Source organism: Notolepis coatsorum (assembly GCF_963971535.1).
Source record: "Notolepis coatsorum genome assembly, chromosome: 14".
NCBI classification, from domain to species: Eukaryota; Metazoa; Chordata; class Actinopteri; order Aulopiformes; family Paralepididae; genus Notolepis; species Notolepis coatsorum.
This window is the reverse complement of record NC_140178.1, coordinates 90,619,813-90,644,985: the sequence shown is the minus strand read 5'-3', so window position 1 is coordinate 90,644,985 and position 25,173 is coordinate 90,619,813. Positions and strand designations below refer to the sequence as shown.

General features: G+C 47.2%; 1 protein-coding gene across 1 annotated transcript in view; it reads left to right on the top strand.

The window, feature by feature from the left end:
• Nucleotides 1-25,173, top strand: part of rab3db (RAB3D, member RAS oncogene family, b) — a 60,624-nt gene that overhangs the window by 30,071 nt on the left and 5,380 nt on the right. The gene's annotated exons all lie outside the window — the stretch shown is intronic.

Sequence of the window (25,173 nt, the reverse complement as noted above, 5' to 3'; positions counted from 1 at the left end):
CAAATTGCATGCGCATCATCAGTAAAAGGGTCTATGGAATTGCAAAGATTTGAATAAACTAAAATTATCCTAATTTAAGTTTTAGGTGTTTATAGCTGCAGCTGTGGAGGCTGGTTGTCATGTTCAGGACTACATTGCTTTCTCCTGTGGCAGCCATTGACCATGTTCACACGGCAGCCATTTTGCTGTTGTGTCACGCTCAGGTTGGGTTCCTTTACACCCCAGTTCCTACATTTGGCTCTTATGTCATGCTCAGGTTGGGTTCCTTTCCACCCTGTTCCAAAATTTTTACTCTTATGTCACACTCAGGTTGGGTTCCTTTCCACCCTGTTCCTACATTTGGCGTTTAATGTCACACTCAGGTTGGGTTCCCCTCCACCCCATTCCCAACCAGAGCAAAATGGCCACCATGTGAATATGGTCAATCGTTGAAGTCCTCCATTATGTGCCTATCCTTCAGCCTCCACTGCATTAGGAATACTGATTCTGCCACATCAGCGCCCCCCCCCCCACCCGCCCCCGCCCCCCAGAGCCAGGCTGTAATCCTAAACTCATGTTTCTCTAATGACTGCTTGGCAGACCTTCCTGCACCTTTTAATGGATGAAAGCAAAGACTACTAAAGGAAAAACAAAAGATTATGTTGTGTGTTATGCAGTACATTGTTATATGCAACATAAATTATTGAGTGAAAGAGTGAGACTTATACTGTGGTTATATGGGCTTGTATTGTTATATTGTACTCTAAGCTGTTCATATATAAAGGCTAGTAAACCCTTTTTAATATATATATATATATATATATATATTTTGTATTTTTTTTGTATTATTTTTTAAACAAACACATAAGCAAACATGACAATACAAGATTAGATATACAAGCATTAATTAACAGTGCACATCCAATGAAATCAACCATTTAGTTAAATGTCTTATCCAAGATATACCCCTAATACCTGCTATCTAATACCCTACACACAGATGCTCTTGCTCGCACCCCCCCCCCCTCCGGACCCCACATTGGATAATCCATCCATTATCATTCGCTCCTGACCAGACACTACCATTATATGCTAGCTTTTATTCTCTCCACCACTTCTAACCACATTGTCATTTTGGATTCATTGAGACCCAAAATTCTTGCTGTAGATATTTCTAGATAAATCACATCGAGATGTGTAAGAATCCAGACCTTCCGGCAAATTTTTTCCGGTTGAAACCATCGTGATGCTATCAGCTTTTTAGCCACTGTGATACCAGATAAAACCAATCTCTTTAGCTGTATAGGTACTGCACACTCAAAAACATCATTCAGCAGTAATACAGAGGGGTGTACAGGTATATTCAGAGTTAAGAGATTTGATAATTGCTGAGTCACTTCTTTCCAGAATATCTTAACTGGTGGGCAGTCCCAGTACATGTGCATACATGTCCCCTCGTCCCCATTTGTACATAAGGAGCATTTGGAGTCTTGTTTAAGACCCATTCTGTTCAGTCTGATAGGAGTCAAGTATGTCCTGTGAATGTAGTCACCGTTTGGCTTATGGTAGGGAATACTTCAACTCCCAAACATCTAAAGTTTTTAACCATCGGTATCTCTTCTGGGAAGGTTATATTTTTTTTTGCAGGGGCGTTAAGTGGAAGGAAAACCGACTTCGGCCAATTTATCTTAAATCCCGATAAATCGCCAAAGTCCTCAATCAACTTGAGAAGATGAGGCAATGCGGTGTTGGGGTTTTGCATGAACAGTATTACGTCGTCCGCATATAAACTAATTTTATGTTGTGTGCCCTTGATTACGATTGGTTCTATGGATTGGGATTGTCTTATATATTGTGCTAAAGGCTCTAATGATAAATCGAATAGTCCGGGACTAAGAGGGCAACCCTGTCTAGAAGAGCGTGATACCGGAAAGATTTCGGAGGTGATTATACCTGTTGTAATCATGGCCGATGGGTCTTTGTATAATACTTTAATCATATCAATGAATCCTTTTCCTAACCCCATCCTTTCTAATACTGCCCATAGATACGACCATTCCAACCTGTCAAAAGCTTTCATTGCATCCAGGGACAGCATCGCCTTAGGTGTGGTGTCGTCCTTGTTAGCATCTAGTACGTGTAGTAATCGTCTTATGTTATCAGTGATCAAGCGGCCTCTTATGAAGCGGCCTCTTATGAAGCCAGTTTGATCCGGATGAACTAAAGACGTCATATGCTTTTGAAGTCTGATGGCTAATACCTTAGAGTACAGTTTGATATCGGTTCCAAGGAGGCTTAAGGGTCTATAACTACCGCACTCGGTGGGGTCTTTGTCTTTTTTAAGGAGGACTGTTATGAGTGCAATATTGTCGTTCTTATGGAAGTTCCCCTCCTTGACTGAGTATAAAATCATATTAAGTAATAGGGGTCCAATTATGTCCCAACATGAGAGGTACATTTCTGGTGGGATACCGTCTTTTCCACTTTGCATTTCGGATATGGCCTTCCTGAGTTCCTCTAGTGCAGGGGTTCCCAACCTTTTTTCCCCCAGGGACCCCCAAACATCTCTGATGAAATTCCTGGACCCCCCTCCTAATAAAATACCATAAAATACCTTTTTTTGTCATTTTAATACTTTTTTTTGTCATTTTAATAACAAACTGCTTATACACAGGCATATGCATCATAATTAGACCCACTATGCTTCTTTGACTTGTGCCTTCAATCAACAAATCTCATCTTGCACCATATGTATTTCAAAATGTTGGCCAATATTCAAATCCTGTATTCATCCTCTCAAATCAGGCCCTAATGGTGAACGGTTTGCATTTATGATGAATGAAGTAAGAATCCACTGCAGTAAAAATATCCTCACCTCGAGTGGTGGTAGTAAGGTTGACTGACATGAGAATGTCCTGCTTCAGATCCTCATTTTCGATATACTGCACATAAACGATGAGCACAGCCTCGTCTGCGACAGTTGTAGTTTCATCAAGTTGTATGGCAAATGGACCCTTTCTAAGCTTTTCTGACAGCTGCTGCTCGCAATCACTTGACATCTTATCAATTCGGTCTTTCACTACATTGTTCGAGACTGGTACTGATTTTAGTTTATACGCCACCTGTGGGCCGCACAGTTTCTAAACCATTTTGATGCAGGCTGGTTTGATGTCTAGATGTTTATTTATTTATCTTTATTTTTTATTGTAGTGGAGAGACTATTCATGCTTCTGATGATACAAATATGCTAATTAAATATTTATCTGAAAGAAAAAAAAGAAAAAAAAATCATCTGTGGTCTGGCGGACCCCTGCGCCCCCTGGCGGACCCCCAGGGGGTCCGCGGACCCCAGGTTGGGAATCACTGCTCTAGTGTGATCGGTGTTTCTAACTGTTTAGCGTCATCCTCTGAAAGTTTAGGGAGGTTAATTTGATTAAGATATGTGTCCATTTTGTTTTGATTTATACAAGATGGAGTAGAATTCTTTGAATGTCGCGTTTATTTTTTTAGGGTCTGTAACAAGTCCTTGTTGTGCTTTAAAGTGGAGATGAAGCATAGCGATAAATACATATTCATAGCATCACATTAGTATTTAGATAAGCCACAGAAAAAATCACGTTATAAAAATAAGCAGTTTCTAAGAAAAAAAGATTTGTTATGTGCATTTTTGAAGCATTTATCATTATGGGCGTGGCCATTTTGTTGCTGACGTCATGGGGCTGGTTTGGCTGCCTGCGACACTAGTGCACTGCATTCTACTGACCACCTCAGGAGAATTGCACGCAGTAGCACACTGACCTCCAGAGGCTGTAGTTTGCAATGGATCTGGACGAGGTGGGCAGACAGACAGAGGTTCATAGAAACCCAATTGCATATGCATTTGAGCCTATTAGAGCGACACCAGTGAGACGTGCTCCTCCTGTTGAGCCGGACGAGATGGAGAAAATAACATGCCTGAAGATGATGGCCGTATGATGTCATAATCAAACATTCTAGAACATTTGTGATGTCACCATATGATGTCATAATCAAACATTCTAGAACATTTGTGTTCTATATATATTCAACAATTCTCTGATGAATTGTGGGTGGCGATGAGATGGAGGGTTCCCCCTCTTGGGGGGGCCCTCCAAGAGAGGAGATGATGTTTGTATTGTGATTGTATGGCAAGAGGAGCAGAGAAGAAGGAGACAGAGACGATAGAAATGTGTTTTGAAGATGAGATGAAGAAGAAGAGGAGTGTAAACTTTCTCAAGTGTGGGCGAAGCAAGAATTGTGGAGGGCAGTAATACGCCACGATGCGTCTACACTGCCGGAAATTCAAATAAGAAGAAGAAGAAGAAGAAGTATTTCCTGGCATTTTTTCAGACTACAACATGAATCCAGACTGGTTTGACCGAAGTCAAACACATGTGGGTAAAGCCCTATTTTTGATAGTTTTTTTTGTCTATTTCAGATATATAGTCATCACAACTTCTGTACTGTATATAGTCATCACAGCTTCTGTACTGTATATAGTCATCACAACTTCTGTACTGTATATAGTCATCACAGCTTCTGTACTGTATATAGTCATCACAACTTCTGTACTGTACATAGTCATCACAGCTTCTGTACTGTATATAGTCATCACAACTTCTGTACTGTATATAGTCATCACAGCTTCTGTACTGTATATAGTCATCACAACTTCTGTACTGTACATAGTCATCACAGCTTCTGTACTGTATATAGTCATCACAACTTCTGTACTGTATATAGTCATCACAGCTTCTGTACTGTATATAGTCATCACAACTTCTGTACTGTATGTAATAAATACGTGAGTTATACCAGTAGCAGGAGAAACTGCTATGTAGCAGGGAAACTGCTATTTGTCCAAATGCCCTGAAATAACCACAACCGGGGTACAATGAATAACAACTTTATTTCATAAAGGTACCTATGCTAAACAATTATACAGAGGACACGGGATCTATTAATTAAAACCTATCATTCATTACCCGGCCCATTCACATCACATGTATATAGAGTCATCACATTTATGACTAACGTTCTGATACAGAGCAAGGTATCAGGTGAGACTAGACTTTCGTATTGTTTACATGATCAGGGTCCCCCATTTTCAATTCATAATGACATTTATGACTAGCGTTATGATACAGAAAGCTAACGTTATAGTACCTACTGCATATCACTACAGGTGGCTAGTCTAAATATAGACAGTCTGCAAAGATTATATGCGAAACACTGATCCAACACCCCTGATTATACCCCTCGCTCTGTTGCGGTAGAAGCGCGTCTTTGAGCGCGGTCTCCGGCGCAGGGCTGACGCTGGTTGAACTACTTGGGCTGGTCTGTCCGTCTCTCCTGCACTATAGCCACTGAAGTCGAAGACCGATGGAACCGCATCAGCTTCAGCTTATTAGTGGTCTTCTGGACAAACCTCCCATCCTCTTCAAAGCCCCCCTCAACAACATAATAATGAAAGGCAATGAAAGGCAATGAAATGTTGCCCGCAGATCTTCGTCCACTGTCCAACAGGTGGATCGCGCCGCTTCAGTGCAGCCAGCCAACGCGCCAATAAAAGTGGTTTTTTTCACTGGTAATTTGTGGAAATGAACCACTCTCTCTTTCATGCTGTAAAATTCGTTCGAACAGCCGGGAGCAATACAAAAAGCACCACTGCGGTCCCGATGTTTGGTAGGCAACATTTTATTTACAGACTGACCCGACAATCCATAGGCATCTAACCAACAGTGTATACTAGGAGCCAGACCCAACCAGCCCCATGACGTCAGCAACAAAATGGCGGCGCCCATGTTGAAAACAGGGATATTATATTTGATTTTTCAGACAAATAAGCTAGATTTCACATTTGATTATAGGACCCTGTCTTACACAAGGTACACAACAAACAAACTAGGATCACATTGCTCACTGTTTCATCTCCCCTTTAATGGTAGTTATATCTGCAAATTTTGCGTTAACTCTTAATCGCATAGCTAATAGGTGACTTGGTTTAGAACCTTGAGAGTACTGCTGTTGTCTTGTGCTACGTATTTGTATTTCAGATTGTTGTTTATATATGGCGTTAATCTCTTTTTTTAGTACATTAACTTGAGTTTCCAGTCGAACCGAGTCGTTGTATTGTAAAGAAGTAAATAACGTAGAGTAAAGCGTTTCCAGTTCAGCCAGTTTTGAGCATCGATTCTTGCGTATTTTGGAGGAAAAGCTATCGGTGAAATCCTTGATCATTCCCTTTACCGACATCCATAACATCCTGGGGTTCTGCACCGAATTCGCATTCTCCAGTAGGAATACTGAAAGAGCTTCTTTGAATTGTGTAATGAATTCCTTGTTATTAAGCAGCATCGAGTTAAATTGCCATCTTGGGGCTGATTTAGGAGTAAATAACAGTGATCTGATAATGCATTGGGTATCATTTCCACATCATAGTTATCAAATAGTCTCGGGGATGCAAAAACATAATCTATTCTGGATAATTGTGTTATGTCTCGCAGATCGACAAGAGTACTTCCGGGTTGTGGGGTTGAGTGATCGCCATAGGTCATTTACACCTGTATTCTTCGACCAATCCTTTAATGCATTAGATGATTTTTTTTGTTCGTTGGAAAAGGAGGGGTAAGATTTATCCATCCCTGGATCCCAAATGGCATTAAAATCCGCACCAATTATAAATGAGTATTCGGGAAGGTCTAACATTGTTCTGGTAAGTGTAGTGAAGAAATTAGCTTCGTACAAATTTGGGGCGTATACCGCTACCAACGCTATTTTCCTGTTCTTGTGTACAATCTTAGCTATAGTTATCCGACCATCTGCATCAGACCATACTCCCTTCAATTCAATATTCAACTTCCGTCTAACGACTATGGCAACTCCACGAGTTCTCGTTCCAAAGGAAGAGTGACTAATGTTATGATATGTGTTGTCCGCTAACGTAGCTATGTCTTTCCCTAAAATGTGCGTTTCGCTTAGCAGAGCCACGTCAACCTGTCCGTTTTTCATCAGTGTGAGTACGCTTTTGCGTTTGTGTTGATTATTTATTCCCCCAGTATTCCAAATCATTATATTCAAACTAGCCATAATCTATACATGTTGTTGTGTAGTTGTTGGTAATGCTTCTGGAGTGCGAATCTACAATAGATATACATCCAACTATTGAGGTCCCGTTGAGAGCCGAGCTTAAAAACATACATATATACAAATAATAATCCCCTAATTCCCCCTCCCTCCGAGAGTCGTACAGGACTGTGTTCCATAGACACATCCTACGCGTATGACTCCCTCCCTTAAGCCACCGGGTTGCCCAAAATGAGCTTTCTAACCCTAATCTTCCTATGCTAATTGCCATAGGATCTAAAACTTTCATTCTAATTCAATAGAATGTCACTTTTGGTCTTGCGCCTTCCCATTAATGTAATAATAATAGTGTGAAAAATGAAAAATATACCTCCATTGATATATTTATTTGAACCTTCTACTAATTTATGTTGGAACCATCAGAAAAAAGAAAAGAGAGAAGAAAAATACTAACAAAAAAAATAAGAATTAAAATAAAACTCAACAGAAAAAAGAGATTTTTAGAACTAAATTATGCAAATCCCTAAAGCAGTGGAGTAATTGCTTAAAATATTAGAATAACCTTGTCATGCTTATACCTTTAGATGAGGATGATGTTTTTAAAACCTTATTGAACTTCCATCACTGGTTCATATGCATATACATACCGGATGTTAATGTTACAGGCCTTCATTGTGGGAGTACAGTGTATTTTAGAAAGTTGTAGAATACCCTTGTAAATTCGTCAACACTGATGTTATGTTCCAGAATGTTCTTCCTGTCCAGGAGTTATGACCTACTAGTGTTTTCCAGTATATTCCATTGTGTCCCTGAGTAGTCGAGAGAAGAATCCAGAATATTCCAATGTCATTGTTGGATTATTGCCTCCTCAGAAATCAGAAGTCTATAAATATAGTGCCTATCGTTCCGTATTAAACACTTTGTGCCTCAGTGTTGCCAACATGCATATCTGCTGTTGCTTTTGTAGTTGAGCCGTGGTAAAGTAATTCTAATAAAAATTATAAAAAAATGAGAAAAAGAGAGAGATGAGTAGGCTTGTCTTCTGATACGAGCCTATGGTGCGACCGGCCCCGGGGGACCGGTATCATGTTGCTTCATGTATTCATCTGTGTCTTTAGGCGAGCGTAACCCGACTCTTTTACCATCTTCCCCCAAGATGGAGAGAACGGCTGGGTAACGAAGGCTTGGCTTAAGATTTCTTCTGTATAGCCTCTGCATCACCTCTTTGTAGGGGACACGTAGGGCAATGGCCTCCCTGCATAGATCCTCGTAGAAAGACACTGGTTTGTCATTATATTTCAGTTTTCCCCATTGCTTGCGTGCCCCTCTGATGATCACGTCTCTTATTTCTGTCTTGCGCAGAGTAGCAATGATAACTGTAACTGAGGGGTACAATTCCCTGACTGTATTGATAAGTATGGTATCATTAAACCACTACCGTCTTATGTACATTCCTACTGGCCATACAGTACACAGGTATCTAATGATGAACACTTCCCCACAATGACTCGGTTCCACACAAAGCTGTATTTAAGTATTTATTAGCAGCAAAAGGTACATAATATACTTTACTTTACTTCACTTTGGATGCGCTTATAAGGCAAAGGAATGTGCGTAGGCAAATCAATAACGAATGTCCATTCTCATATTACGCAGGAGATAATCATACAACCTGAATCTTAGGGAATTATATCTATGGTACACTAGTAATATAGCGGGAGATACTGGTAGGGTCCCCCCGGTTGTAAGCCAGCAAGGGTAGAGGATCTGTCGGTAGTAGAGTCTGGGTCAACGATGATAAGGAGACTCCGAGTACAGGAGACGGTGCAATAAGATCTTGATCCACAGACGAATACAGCTGTTCTCCGTAGCATGTAGCTCCACATGGAAGAAAGCTAGCCGGCCTCAGACTTCTGAGAGGCAGACTCGACGTGGCTCCTCACAGGTTAAATCCCACACACTTGTGGGTGTCTGCGATTCTCCGCTCCATTAATTACAGGACCAAAAGCAAATATAATCCAGCCGAAAAGGGCTATGCAGTCGTCGGTAGGTTATCCAGTGTACATAATCCACACGGTCCTCGTCTAGGGCCCCTCGGGTGAAAGCGCCATGGTAAGCAGCCCAGCCTGGATAAGCACTCTAGCTGATACGAGGAAACGTTGGTGATGCTGGTCACTGTAGAACTTTAGCCGCACGATACACTATACACAAATAGACTATTACTGACTTAATAGAATAGGTCGAACTCGACGGTACAGCGTTAAACTCTGACACTTCAGTTATTAATTCGCACGTGGTCTCAATGCTCTATTTGGGGCCAAACAGGCCATACTTCACCGCACGTCGTATCGTGGGTGAGGCTTCAACTTTAGTTACTAAGACTTCTGATTAAGTGCTTCTGTATTCACCTGCGCCGTATTTATACGCTTAGGTGAATAAACTAGTACCAGCTTTATTCCTGTCTCATATCCTTGCGCAATACCGTTCATGTCCAGGCATGTCCCCGGCGGTGACTTTGAACCCGACATTGAAGGTATGGCCATGGCGCCTGTGGACCGCTGTCCAATAGGAGAATGAAATATTATGGTCTGTACTAGGCTAAAGGGATATTCCGTGTATATGTACAAGGAATATACAAGGGATATCAAACGATATACAAATATTATGCAATATATATCAATCAATAAATATATATATTCGGTTTAATCTGATCCTTTGTAACAGCCGCCTCCTAATTAGTCCCACCTAATTAGCTAAGCAGAGACAGATTAACCGCACTGTCCACTACTCAATGTCTGTTGTGAGGGTAGGGCAGTTCACAAAGTCATGGGGTCATGGTCGTCATCAATGGTATCGGGGAGCCTTGGCAACTCTATTAGCCTCGCCACAGGTCGGGTGTAGATCCGCCCTTGGACGAGCACTTCGGCCGCTCTGACCTTTCCGTCGGCACCGGTGATCACTTTGCTTACGCGGCCAGCCGGCCACATAGCTCGGGGTAGTGACTGGTCGATAATCATGACGACTGTTCCTTCTGTCAAGTTGTCTCTCTCTTTCACCCATTTCTGGCGGGTCTGTAGAGACGGTAGATAGTGGAGTAGGAAGCTGTTCCAAAACTTGTCAGCCAATACTTGACTGTACCTCCACATTCTTCGGCCGTTCGCTTCTTCAGGCCTGTACACGGTAGCGCGGGGTCCAGCCGCCCCATCAAGAGAGTGTTGGGGGTGACTGGGTCGACATCTGCTACATCACATGAGTCGTAACCGAGGGGCTTTGAGTTCAATACTCCCTCGATCTCCGTGAGGACTGTCATCAGGACTTCTTCCGCCACGGTCTGGGCCCCAAGCACGGCGTACAGGGCTGTCTTTATTGAACGTACTTCTCGTTCCCAAGTGCCACCGAAGTGAGGTGCATTCGGGGGATTAAACTGGAAATCAATCTGGTATGGAGCGAGGTGGGTCTTAAGTTCTGGGCCCATAGCTTGGAAGCTCTCTCTCAGCTCTCTTTCTCCGCCTTTGAAGTTTGTCCCGTGATTAGACAATAATATAGACGGTTTGCCTTTCCGCGATGTGAATCTTCGGAAGGCCATAAGGAATGAGTCTGTGCTCATGGTTGGAAGGAGTTCTATATGCATCGCTCGGGTGGTCATGCATTTGAATACAATACCCCACCGCTTCTCGGTCCCTCTTCCTTTCTTTACATACAGCGGGCCGAAACAGTCCATACCGGTGGAGTGAAAAGGCTTGTCGCCGAGTCGGAGGCGACAGGGAGGTAGGTCAGCCATCCGGGGTATACTGGGCTGTGCTCGCCATTTACGACAGTCTAGACAAGTCCGCTGGAAACGTCGTACTGCTTCTCTCCCTTGCAGTAACCAATAACGACGTCTGATCTCCGCGAAGACTCTCTCTGCCCCGGCGTGATGCACATCCTCGTCGTATTTCTTTATGATCAGCTCTGTGACCTTGTGTCGGCTGTTTAAGACTATCGGGTACTTGACGTCATCCGGTAAGTCTGGAGCTCTCCGCAGACGACCACCCACTCTGATGAGATTATGGGCGTCGCTCTCGGGGGCTAGGTGGAGCAATCTGCTGTCTGACGGGACGGGCTTTTCTCCCTGTAGACAGTCTAGCTCATCGGGAAACGAGTCTCTCTGGGCTCGTTGTAGGAGAAGAAGTTCTGCTTCTTCGTAGTTTGCTGCAGTAATGTCAGTAGTGAGCTGAACCTCTGGGTGGTGCCACAGGAATGTCTTTAGCTGCGCACTCTCAAGGGTGAGGCAATCGTCTATGTCGGGGTCTGTGGAGACGAGTGTGGTCAATCCACAGAACATAGATTTCTTGTTCTCTGCCTCCTCTTTACTCGCTTCCCGTGGGGTGGGTGTAGGCCACTCTTCTTCCGGGAGCTTGAGGAACTCTGGCCCGTCACTGTATAGATTGTGACGGGTGAGGTCATCCAGGGACATTCCCCGGGTGATGACGTCAGCTGGGTTGTGTTTTGTGTCCACATACCTCCAGCTTGCTGCTTCGGTTAAATCTTGGATCTCTGTGACTCTGACTCCCACGAAGACCTTGTATCTACACGAATTAGACCGGATCCATGTGAGTACTGTCGTGGAGTCTGACCACAAGATTGTTCTTTGCACCGGGATGGTGAGTTCACGTTGGATTAACGTGGCGAGTTGCGCTCCTGCTAGGGCTGCGCAGAGCTCTAGACGCGGGATAGATTGTTGCTTGCGTGGGGCTATTCTTGAGCGAGCCAGGATGAAAGCAGTATGTATTTCTCCTCCCTCCTCTCGGGCACGCAAGTAGGCCACCGAACCGTAGGCTACTTCGGAGGCGTCGCTGAAGACGTGCAGGTCCATCTGGCACGTCTCCGGCCTCACTGTGGGTGGGAAGTAGCTGCGGCGTATGTTGACACCTGGGAGTGAGCTGAGTTCTGTCTCCCACTCTCTCCATGTGGAGGCAAGGTGTTTGGGTATGGGGTCGTCCCAGCCCTGGTCCTTGTCCCATAACGCTCTTACAATCATATTTGCCCTGGTGGTGTAAGGTAGAATACATCCCAACGGGTCATATTGTCTGGCGAGTGTTCTGTATACACTCCGTCTTGTGGTCGGTAGTGCAGTCGACCTTCCCTGCTCCTTGGTCAGGGGTGTGTGTTTATAATGGAGCGAGTCTGTTTTGAAGCGCCAGACTAGTCCTAATGTCATTTCTTGGGCTTCTCCTGGGATGGTCGCCATCCAGGTCTCGCTGCTTGCTGCCTTGTCCTCGGGGGAGAGGCTGCGCAATACTTGGGGGTCGCTGCTGGCCCACTGCCTGAGATTAAACCCTCTGACACAATCTCCTGTTCCTTCACTGTCAGTAAATGTGTCTCCTATCTGTCACATCTCCAAACAAAAATTGACAAAATCCACACCCAACTAACAATTGCCTCCGCCAACACTATCTCCCCTCCGGATTCAACCCCCTCTCCACCGCCCAACCCACCTTTTACATCCTTCACTGAAATCACTGCATCGGACCTATCCTCCATTCTCTCTACAATGAAAACTTCTACCTGCATCCTGGACCCTATCCCCTCCATCCTAGTCAAGGCTTGTCTCCCTGCCCTTTCTCCCCTAATCACCTCCATCGTAAACACCTCTCTGACCACTGGCCTATTTCCCCCCGCCCTCAAAATTGCTTCCGTCACCCCCTTACTAAAAAAACCCGGTCTCAACCCTGAAACCCTTGATAATTTCCGCCCCATTTCCAACCTCCCCTTCCTCTCAAAAATAATTGAGCGAGCCATTGCCTCCCAATTAAAATCCTACCTCGACAACAATAACCTTTATGATACATTTCAATCCGGATTCCGCACCAAACACAGCACCGAAACTGCTCTTCTAAAGGTCACCAACGACATACTCCTCTCTGCCGACTCTGGTTCCCTCTCCATCCTCATACTCCTAGACCTCAGCGCTGCTTTTGACACCATCAGTCACCCCATCCTCATCACTCGTCTCCAGTCCTCCGTTGGCATCTCCGGAATCCCCCTCACCTTGCTCCAATCATACCTCTCACACAGGCACCAATTCATCTCTATCAACAACTGCAAATCCCCCACTGCCCCCATCACTCATGGTGTCCCCCAAGGCTCAGTACTTGGTCCCCTGCTCTTCATCCTCTACATCCTTCCACTTGGTCTGATTCTCCGCCAACATGGCCTGCGTTTTCACTGTTATGCAGACGACACTCAGCTCTACCTCTCCACCAAGACTATCACTCCAGCCACTCTCTCCACCCTCAGCACCTGCCTCACAGACATCAAAACATGGATGCAAAATAACTTTCTTAAACTAAACTGCAATAAATCAGAAATCATCATTATCGGTCCAAAATCCCTCACCAGCCACACCCAGGATTTCACCCTAAATATTGATGGTACCATTGTCACCCCCTCCACTCACGTCCGTAACCTTGGCATCATCCTGGACCCCACCCTTTCTTTCCTCCGCCATGTGAACCACATAACCAAATCGGCCTTCTACCACCTCCGGAACATTGCTCGTCTCCGCCCCTCCCTATCACTCTCCGCTGCTGAAACACTGGTTCATGCATTCATATCATCACGACTAGATTACTGCAACAGCATCCTCTACGGCTCACCAAACACTATCCTCAATAAACTCCAATATGTCCAAAACTCTGCTGCCCGCATGCTCACCTCCACCCGTCGCTCTGATCACATCACCCCTGTCCTCCACGACCTCCACTGGCTTCCAATCAAATACAGGATACATTTTAAAATACTACTCATCACATTCAAAGCCCTCAACAACCTTGCCCCTCCCTACCTGTCCGACCTCCTCCACCGTCACACGCCCACCCGTCGCCTTAGGTCTGCAGATGCCAACCTCCTAACACCTCCCACGACCAGGCTCCGGACCTGGGGCGACAGGGCCTTCGCTGCTGCTGCCCCCTCCCTCTGGAATGCCCTCCCCAGCCATATCCGTGATGCAAACACCCTGACATCTTTTAAATCAGCCCTCAAAACTCACCTTTTCAATCTTGCTTTTGACCTCTAATTCTGTCTGTGTTATTTTATTTTTGTCATGTATTATTTTTGTTTTGTTCTGTTTTTTTTTTTTTTTTTTTTTTGCCATAGTTTGTCTCTCCTGCCCATGTAAAGCGTCTTTGAGCACCTGGAAAAGCGCTATATAAAATAGATGTATTATTATTATTATTATCAAAGCCGCCTTTGATCAGGGAGGCGCGGAGCTTGAGTAGAAGGGCCTCGGCTTCTTCTGGCGTCGAGACGCTTTGCAGACAGTTGTCCACGTAGAAACTATTTCCTACACTTTGTCGGACCTCTTCATCAGCTGCTGGGTCCTCTGCGACGTGTTTTTGCAGTGCAAATGTAGCACAGCATGGGCTGCATGTGGTTCCGAAAGGGAGGACTTCCCATTGATAGATGGCTGGTTGCTCGTCCCCGCTCCTCTCTCTCCATAGGAACCGCAGCAGGGGCTTGTCCTCCTCCACTAGTCTCACCTGCAGGAACATCCCTTTGATGTCGCCGCTGATGGCCACCTTGTCTTGGCGGAAACGTAGTAACACGCCTAGTAGAGAGGGGCCGAGTGTTGGGCCGGGCAAGAGCTCTTTATTCAGATTTTGTGATCCGATCTGGTAGCTGCAGTTGAACACAATACGATCCTTGCCGTTGTGGTGGACTTTGTGGTGCGGCACGTACCATGATTCGGTCGTCTGATCGGCCTCTTTAATGTCAATTTTCTTTATGTGTCCCGCTGTGATTAGCTTGTCAATCTCAGCGCGGTACACAGTCTCTTGAGCGGGGTCTCTGGCTAGGCGCCGCTCTGTGTTCAATAGATACCGCTCCGTCGCTTCTTTTGGGGCGTGGAAGGTAGGCATACCCTCTCGCCTCAGGAGTGGAGTTGCGTATCTCATCACTCCGTTGACTTTGACTCTCTTTGTCCCCCGCTCGAGGAGGGCTATAGCATAAATGTCTTCCTTGGAATGAATGTCTTTCTTTTCGTTCTTAAAGGGCATTGTCTCTAGTGTCCATAGCCTCTCGACATGCTGTAGGAGGGTGGTGTCTTCTTCTGTCACTCTGGAGTGGAGGCAGCTAGTGGCTGCTGTTCGGTTAAGAGACCTAGCGAGGGGGCCTTGTAGTGTCCATCCTAGGCGGGTCTCGACTGCTGCAGGACAGCCTCTGGGCCCTGTGTGGACCCGGTCTATCGGGACGATGAGGTCTGCATGGTCGGAGCCTATCAGCAGGGTCGGGGTGGCACCGTCTATGAGCGGTATAGGTAGTTGACGCAGGTGCACATATTTATCCATCAGCTTGGCGATGGGGTAGGTGTACTGCGACAGGCCTATGTCTTGGCTGGTGAAAGCGTTAGTGATCCTATACCGTCTCTCTGGCTGCCCGCTTGCTGCGATAGTGAAGGAGACATTCTCGCCCTTTATCGTCTTTAGATCTCTTCTTATTGTCCGAATCGTCATCTGGTCTTCGCTCCCCCGCAGCCCCAGCTGGGCCGCAGCGGACGCGAGGAGAAGGGTCTTCTCTGACCCGTCGTCAAGGACGGCGTAAGTGTCCATGACCTTGTCTTGGTAACTCAATGTTACGCGGACCACCTTTAAGAGCACCCGGGCGCCCCCGCTGCTGGCGGGGTCAATGTACATAACACTTGCCTTTGTGCTGCTTGAGGGTGCAGGCTTTCTTCTGTTACTGTCGTGTAGGACGTCTAAGTGGGCTCCGTCACACCGACTACACCTCTTCTTTAAGCGGCAATCGGCTGCCATGTGACTGTGCGCACATCGGTAACAGCGTCGGTTGGACTTTATCCATTGACTCACCTCGTTGGTGGTCATCTTCTTGAACGTGTCACAGTGTGACAGCCAGTGTTCCTTTTCGCAGTACGGGCACACCATCTTCCACTTCTCTTTCATTGAGGGGGTACTGTGGTCCTTGTTGCTCGGTACTGATTCTGATTGGTGCATGACGGTCACCAATCTGCGGCCATCGTTTGCTCTCCTAGGTCCCTCTCTGGAGCTTGGTGTGCTCCGCATGAACGTATCCAACCGTAGGCTGTTGACTTCTCTCGCCAGGAAGTCGGCTAGGTCTAGGAGGGATGGCTTGGGACCGTTAGGATCACGGTGGTCTCTTTGCCGCCTGAAGCGCTCTTGTCGGGCGGGCGGAAGCTTCTCTAAAATCCTCTCGACATTAGAGTTTGCGTACAGTTCGTGCATACCCTTTTCCTTTTGCGCCCCCAGCATCCCTACCAGGGATTGTACCTTGATAGACAGGTCATCTAGTGAGCGATTGTCTGTGGCTGGGGGTAGCCGGTCAATATTCCTTATCTCTTGTATTACGTAGTCCCATATGCTTCCATATCTTTGGTCGAGTGCTGCTAGAGCCGCGGTGTATGGGGTAGTAGAGGTGGCATATGCCAGCGCTATATTGTGCGCTCGGGGCACCTTGAGGTGCTTTAGTAGGATAGCATATTTGTACGGTTCATCAGCTACATCGGACATCATTGTCTCTAAGCACATTCGTAGCTCTGTGTACTGTGCTCTGTTCTCGTGTGTGAAGTCCGGGAACGTCGGTGTGCCAATGTACGATGCCATGGATGGCTGGCACATCGGTGAGCGTTGGAAGAGAGGCCTCCTAGGCGAGTCTCCTCTTACGTGTCTTGGTGGGCTGGTACCTGCTGGGTACCATGGCCCGCGTACCCAGGTGCTGTTCCTCGGGGCTGGTCGTGCGTCAAGCTCACCCGTGAATTGAGTCGGGGGTCTGTAGCGCAGAGCCGCGGGGGTAAAGCCTGGGCTGTACTGGACCTCCTGGTCCTGTGGAGTACTGTGCTGCTGTTGGGCTTGACTCTCCTCCTCTCCCTCTTCTTCTTCCTCTGGCAGGTCATCTAGATCCTGTAGTCGTCTATTTAGCCTCTCCGCGGTGTAGACCGGTTCTTCCCTGTAGCTGGGTCTCGCTTGGACCGGTCGGGGAAGGGGTTCGGAGAGGGGTATAGGCTCTCTCTGGTGGTCGGGCTCAGGGTCGCTTGATCGGGTAGGGGAGGGTGCCCTTGACCCTTGTCTTGACGAGGCCCTGGAGCCCCGTGCGGAGGGAGGGGGGGTTGCCCTGGTAATCAGCTGCTCCATTATCTGCGCTTGTAATCGGTCGCGCTCGGCTTCGCGCTTGGTGAGAGCGAGGTCGCGCTCTGCTTCTCTTTGGGCACCGGCAGCGGCGCGCTGGGCTTCGGCCCGGTCTCTTCCCATATTCTCTTCCGTCTGAAGGCGTCTAATCTCTAGACGTATACGGTCTTCGTCACTCCGTTGCTGCGCTTGAAGGCGTTCTCTTTCCATGGAAGAATGTTCGCGCTCACTAAGCGTCTGTGCTTGGAGTCGATCGCGCTCGGTTGAGGCTGCCAGGCTGGCGAGGAAGGCCTGTGCCAGCATCTTGTCCGCCTCGCTGGGGGAAGACGCTGGTTGAGGTGATCCGCTCCTGGTAGTACTCGTTGGAGATCCGTTCTCCTGTGGCGAGTCAAGGAGATCCATCTCCGGGGTGCTCGTCCCTTCTTGTAGTGGGTCGAGTTCCATCCCTGGAGGGCTTTCTTTATCCTGGAGCTCTCCGGGGACTACTTCTTCGGTCTTGGCGGGGGTAAAGTCATGTCAGGTCCCTCCTGGTCCCCACCGTGAGCTTGGTCAGTTACGTTAGAACCCACTAGGGCCTCTACTGGCGGGGTAGCCTGGTCGATAGGGTCGGACATAATTTTACTATCTACTTTTTCCGAGTTTACCGTCTGTAGAAAGCTAGGTAGTATACCGGCAACGTAATCCTCTAAGTACTGAGGTGTCTGCCGTCTACGCTGCGGGCGATCTATTTTAGGAGAACCGTTTTGTGGAGTGTTCATCATTGGCCATGTCAATATTAATACCACTATATTAATATTACGCTAATTACCCTCCGGCTCGAAGGACCAATTGTAACTGAGGGGTACAATTCCCTGACTGTATTGATAAGTATGGTATCATTAAACCACTACCGTCTTATGTACATTCCTACTGGCCATACAGTACACAGGTATCTAATGATGAACACTTCCCCACAATGACTCGGTTCCACACAAAGCTGTATTTAAGTATTTATTAGCAGCAAAAGGTACATAATATACTTTACTTTACTTCACTTTGGATGCGCTTATAAGGCAAAGGAATGTGCGTAGGCAAATTAATAACGAATGTCCATTCTCATATTACGCAGGAGATAATCATACAACCTGAATCTTAGGGAATTATATCTATGGTACACTAGTAATATAGCGGGAGATACTGGTAGGGTCCCCCCGGTTGTAAGCCAGCAAGGGTAGAGGATCTGTCGGTAGTAGAGTCTGGGTCAACGATGATAAGGAGACTCCGAGTACAGGAGACGGTGCAATAAGATCTTGATCCACAGACGAATACAGCTGTTCTCCGTAGCATGTAGCTCCACATGGAAGAAAGCTAGCCGGCCTCAGACTTCTGAGAGGCAGACTCGACGTGGCTCCTCACAGGTTAAATCCCACACACTTGTGGGTGTCGGCGATTCTCCGCTCCATTAATTACAGGACCAAAAGCAAATATAATCCAGCCGAAAAGGGCTATGCAGTCGTCGGTAGGTTATCCAGTGTACATAATCCACACGTCCTCGTCTAGGGCCCCTCGGGTGAAAGCGCCATGGTAAGCAGCCCAGCCTGGATAAGCACTCTAGCTGATACGAGGAAACGTTGGTGATGCTGGTCACTGTAGAACTTTAGCCGCACGATACACTATACACAAATAGACTATTACTGACTTAATAGAATAGGTCGAACTCGACGGTACAGCGTTAAACTCTGACACTTCAGTTATTAATTCGCACGCGGTCTCAATGCTCTATTTGGGGCCAAACAGGCCATACTTCACTGCACGTCGTATCGTGGGTGAGGCTTCAACTTTAGTTACTAAGACTTCTGATTAAGTGCTTCTGTATTCACCTGCGCCGTATTTATACGCTTAGGTGAATAAACTAGTACCAGCTTTATTCCTGTCTCATATCCTTGCGCAATACCGTTCATGTCCAGGCATGTCCCCGGCGGTGACTTTGAACCCGACATTGAAGGTATGGCCATGGCGCCTGTGGACCGCTGTCCAATAGGAGAATGAAATATTATGGTCTGTACTAGGCTAAAGGGATATTCCGTGTATATGTACAAGGAATATACAAGGGATATCAAACGATATACAAATATTATGCAATATATATCAATCAATAAATATATATATTCGGTTTAATCTGATCCTTTGTAACAATAACCCTCGTCCCGTTGCCTTTTAGGTCCCGTGTACCGATTCTATAACAATGGTCCACTAACGGCGCTGTGGATAGGATCTGTTTACCTAGAATTCCAGCTAACACTGTTGGAAATATGTCGTCTGTGCAATTGACTGATTCATCCAATCCCACAATACGGATATTATATCTACGGTAGTAACGTTCGGTCTCGAGCCGCCTCTCCATTGCTTCCTCTTCGATGTCTTGTATTTTCTTCCGAAGCGCTTTGTCCACCTGTTGTATCTTCTCCGCTACCTCTGTGAATCCATTGTGAACCGTCTTCTTGTTCTCCTCAACTTTCAATGTGATTTCTAGCACCGTGTTCTCCACTGCAGTAATACGCCCGGCCTGTTCTGCGGCCGCTTTTTTAACCTCTTCGAATTTAGCATCGATGTGTAATTTGAAGTCGTCGATGTGTAATTTGAAAGCGTCCATCTGATCCTTTATCAGGTTAGTCAGAGACTTGAATTCGGGTTGTGTATCCTCTAAGGCTGAGCCCGAACCCTGTTTTTAGGGTTCGAACGTTCGCCAGGTTTATCGAACGAACGTTCGAACGTTCGTTTTAAAAAAAAAATGTATAAATTTTTTTTTAATATTTTTTTTTTCATTTTTTTTAATAATAATTTTTTTTTTATTGTATTATTATAGATCCTACGGAGGGCGGCATTGCATAGTCTATTGGTGAAAAACATGTTGTTTACAGTGGTGGCTGTTCATGTAAACATGTAATTAAACAAAGCACTCAGAAGAAAATAAACAAGCTACTGAATCAAAGTATGATAAACAATAGCCCTTGCAGTCACGTAAGGGGCTAAATAAACAAATGCATTAGTTTTGTGGCATTAGCGTTATATAGTTAGTGTTACAACTTACACGTTCAATAACAGGTATTCACTCTTGGTCGACTGTCACGATGGGGTTAGGTAGAATGCAATAATACAAAAAGGGAAGGAATGGAGGAGGCAGAGGCGAGGAGTGAAGCTTGGAGAATGATGTTTACTGTAGAATCCAGTGCAATACAAGGAAAAATACAGAAACTAAATAACAAACTTCACAATACAAAACAACAAACACTAAGACTTACTAGAGGGAGAACGGTGCGACACGACGTGGAGGAACAGGGGGTAACTGGAGGAATGTCGCCACAACGAAAGGGAGACAGACAGACACCTAAATACCCCGACTAATTACCAATTAAGAACACCTGGCCAACACAGAATCACAAACAACACCTAGACAATAAGCAAAGCACAACTAAACACAACTAAACACAAAAGCAACTCCTAACAACCCAAAACCGTGTATGACATCACACCAGGGAAGGGAAAGACAATGACAGTACACACCATGACATCACATTAATCAAACTATTAATTATAGTTAACACAGTAGTCAGGATGTCCAGTGTACTGGAGCGCACCGATTGTTTGTCACCACTAGAGGGTGGTAGGGCGCCAATGTCAGGCCGAGGGCCAATGTCAGATCGAGGGCATTGCCCAAAGTTAGGTGGAGGGTACTGCCCAGTGTTACCATCCTGCCCAGTCCAGCCAGGACCGGGCCTAGGATCCTGACAGTACCCCCCCCTCAACGGGTGGCTTCCAGACACCCGAAAACAACGTCCATAAGCAGGTGAGGGAGGAAGCCGGAACCCCGGAGAGGACCCAGGGAGAGGACCCGAAGACGAGGGACCAGGAGGCCGAGCGAAAACCCCAGGAGGGGCATAGCAGCCAGGGGGGTAGAAAACGGGCGCAGATGCCCGGAGAGGGGGGGTGGGGACGGGAGCAGAGGCCCGGGGAGGAGGACTGGACCTGGGAACAGAGGTCCGACGAGGGGGGGTGGGGATGGGCACCGAGACCCGGGGAGGGGGGCAGAACCTGAGAATCGAGGCCCGGCGAGGGGGAGTGGGGACGGGCACCGAGGCCCGACGAGGGGGGGTGGGTACAGGTGTAGAAGCCCGGGAAGGGGAGCTGGACCCTGGAGCAGGATCCCGGGCGAGAGACCCTCCAGCCGCCGGACTCGGAGCCGGTTCAGGAGAGCCGGACCGGAGGTGCGGCGGCGACGACCCCTGGAGCAGGATCCCACGCAGACCACGGCGAAGACCATGGCGAAGACCCCGGCGAGGACCCCGGCGAGGACCAGGACGCTGATCACGGCGCAGAGCTGGACCAGACGGGGAGCCAGGATCCGTCGAAGAGCCGGGAGCCGGCACGGCAGCCGGACCAGGTGTAGGGGCCGGGCATGGCGTGGAGACCGGATCGGTCTCGGCGGCGAGGCGTGGTGTAGGATCCAGAGATGAGGAGCCAGGATCCATCGAGGAGACGGGAGCCGGCACGGCAGCCGGACCAGGTGGAGAGGCCGGGCAGGGCGTGGAGACCGGATCGGTCTCGGCGGCGAGGCGTGGTGTTGGATCCGGGGATGAGGAGCCAGGACCCAGAGCAGAGGCTGGACTGGGCGTGGAAGCTGGACCAGCTGTGGAGGCCTTACTAGCCATACTAGCCTCGGGGGCTAGGCTAACTGTGGGCCCTGGACTCACTGTGGGAACTGTGCTAGCTGAGAATGCCTGGCTAGCTGCTGAGGCTAAGCTAACAGTCGGGGAGAGCCTAGCAGCTCCTGTCCTAATAGCCCTCCTAGACCTGCTAGCTGCAGAGACCTGACTAGCTTGGGACATCTGGTCCGTCTCAGCTACCAGGCTCACCCTGAACCTGGAGCCTAGGTTGGCAGTGGGCGTCTGGTTAGCTACTGTAGCGGGGCTAACAGGCGGAGCTAGGTTAGCTGGGAGTGGCTGGTTAGCTATTGACACGAAGCTAACGGGCGGAGCTAGGTTAGCTGGGAGTGGCTGGTTAGCTATTGACACGAAGCTAACGGGCGGAGCTAGGTTAGCTGGGAGTGGCTGGTTAGCTATTGACACGAAGCTAACGGGCGGAGCTAGGTTAGCTGGGAGTGGCTGGTTAGCTATTGACACGAAGCTAACGGGCGGATCTAGGTTAGCTGGGAGTGGCTGGTTAGCTATTGACACAAAGCTAACCGGCGGAGCTATGTTAGCTGGGGATGCCTGGCTAGCTTGGGACATCTGGTCCGTCTCCGGTACTAGGCTCACCCTGAACCTGGAGCCTAGTCTGGCAGTGGAGACTGTGCTAGCTGGAGACATCTGGTCTGTCTCAGATACTAGGCTCACCCTGAACCTGGAGCCTAGTCTGGCAGTGGAGACTGTGCTAGCTTGAAACGGCCGGTTAGCTATTGAAACGAAGCTAACGGGCGGAGCTAGGTTAGCTGGGAGTGGCTGGTTAGCTCTTGACACTAAGCTAACCGGCGGAGCTATGTTAGCTGTGGACGTCTGGTTAGCTGTATGAGCGGAGCTAACGGGTAGAGCTGTACCAACTGGGGACGTCTGGCCATCTATAGTGGCGGAGCTAACAGGCGGAGCTGTGCTAACTGGAGACGACCGGTTAGCTATTGGCACGAAGCTAACCGGCGGAGCTAGGTTAGCTGGGAGTGGCTGGTTAGCTCTTGACACTAAGCTAACCGGCGGAGCTATGTTAGCTGTGGACGTCTGGTTAGCTGTATGAGCGGAGCTAACGGGTAGAGCTGTACCAACTGGGGACGTCTGGCCATCTATAGTGGCGGAGCTAACAGGCGGAGCTGTGCTAACTGGAGACGACCGGTTAGCTATTGGCACGAAGCTAACCGGCGGAGCTAGGTTAGCTGTGGACGTCCGACCGGCGATGGACATCCGAGCAATCTCAGCGGCTGTGGGAGGATCTAGGCTGACCGTAAGCCTGAGAACAGTCGGCAGACTAGCTACCCCAGCCTTCGGCTTATGCTTCTCCATGAGGACAGCAACATGTTCAGCCATCTCCCACATCGCCGTCTGCAGTGTCGGATTCTCAGTGGCGACCTGGTCGATCTTCCGGAGTAGGAACCCCCATTTGGCCAGTGAGTAACTCTTCATGTCACCGGCCATCAGGGCCAGGACAACGGTGATGGTATCGCTCGCCCTTCCTGCTGCATTCGTTAATGTTGGTGGCGACATTCTGTCACGATGGGGTTAGGTAGAATGCAATAATACAAAAAGGGAAGGAATGGAGGAGGCAGAGGCGAGGAGTGAAGCTTGGAGAATGATGTTTACTGTAGAATCCAGTGCAATACAAGGAAAAATACAGAAACTAAATAACAAACTTCACAATACAAAACAACAAACACTAAGACTTACTAGAGGGAGAACGGTGCGACACGACGTGGAGGAACAGGGGGTAACTGGAGGAATGTCGCCACAACGAAAGGGAGACAGACAGACACCTAAATACCCCGACTAATTACCAATTAATTAATTAAACACCTGGCCAACACAGAATCACAAACAACACCTAGACAATAAGCAAAGCACAACTAAACACAACTAAACACAAAAGCAACTCCTAACAACCCAAAACCGTGTATGACATCACACCAGGGAAGGGAAAGACAATGACAGTACACACCATGACATCACATTAATCAAACTATTAATTATAGTTAACACAGTAGTCAGGATGTCCAGTGTACTGGAGCGCACCGATTGTTTGTCACCACTAGAGGGTGGTAGGGCGCCAATGTCAGGCCGAGGGCCAATGTCAGATCGAGGGCAAGTACTTGTAAAAGTAATCTGCTTACTGATTACTGATTACTCCTTTAAAAAGTAATCTTAGTTACTTTACTGATTACTTGATTATCAGAGTAACTTAGTTACTTTGAAAGTAACTAGGTTACGAAGTCGTCCCCCCTGCTGCTGCCACAACATAAGAATGACAAAAAAAAAAGAATCACAAAAGATAAATGGTCAATAACACCACATGTAGGCTGATATGTAGCCTACCTTTGAGGCCTGCCCCATTCAGATATGGTTCTACGTTATTATTATTTATTATTGTGTGAATGAATGAATGAAAACTTTATTTAACAGATTGCAGAATGGGTACAATACAGTACGGCTCAATACATACAATTGTTAAGGGGATGCAGACCTGAGAAAGACGTTTGTCTTGTTTCCATCAGGGTCCCCCATTTTCAATTCATATAGACATTTATGACATACACAACATACATGACATTTATGGCATAGGGACATATAGGTATTTAGTACTGATACATTTGTGACATAAGCGGTATTCAAATATACAGTACTGTTACCCCTAGATCCTGACAGAGTATATACATATGATGGGGAGGGGACTGTACATTAGGAGGGGGTGGGTGGGTGGGAGGGAAATATACATACGGCGGGGAGGGAATATATATACTGCAGTGTTGTCAGTGTGCTACTGACAACCTACATACTGCAGTATGGTGTTCCATGTTCATGAATAGTGCAAGCAAAAGATGTTTAACTCAAAGGTGGAACATACTGTTTGGCTGGTGCAGCTCCGACTCCGAGTCCTGTAGAAGTCGATGGTCGTGCTGTGCTGTATATTCCATATGCGGTAGACAGTATTTTGTTTCCTCCGCAAAGTGAATGTTTTTTTCACCCGGCTTAGTTTACACAAACGTTAAGTAGACTAGTGAACTTCCAGTGCAAGGAAGCGTTACGAGCGCGAGCGTCTCCCTGCTAGCTCGCAGTTTAGGTCAGCCTGATAATAACAATAACAGCCGCGCCCACCAGCATGGCTCAACACGCAAGTTTGCGTGCTGTGACGTCACTCCCCAATACAAGGAAAAGCTTTCCAAACGTATATTTGACTGTCGAAAACGAAAGAAAATACTGCATTCCGCCTGCATTAT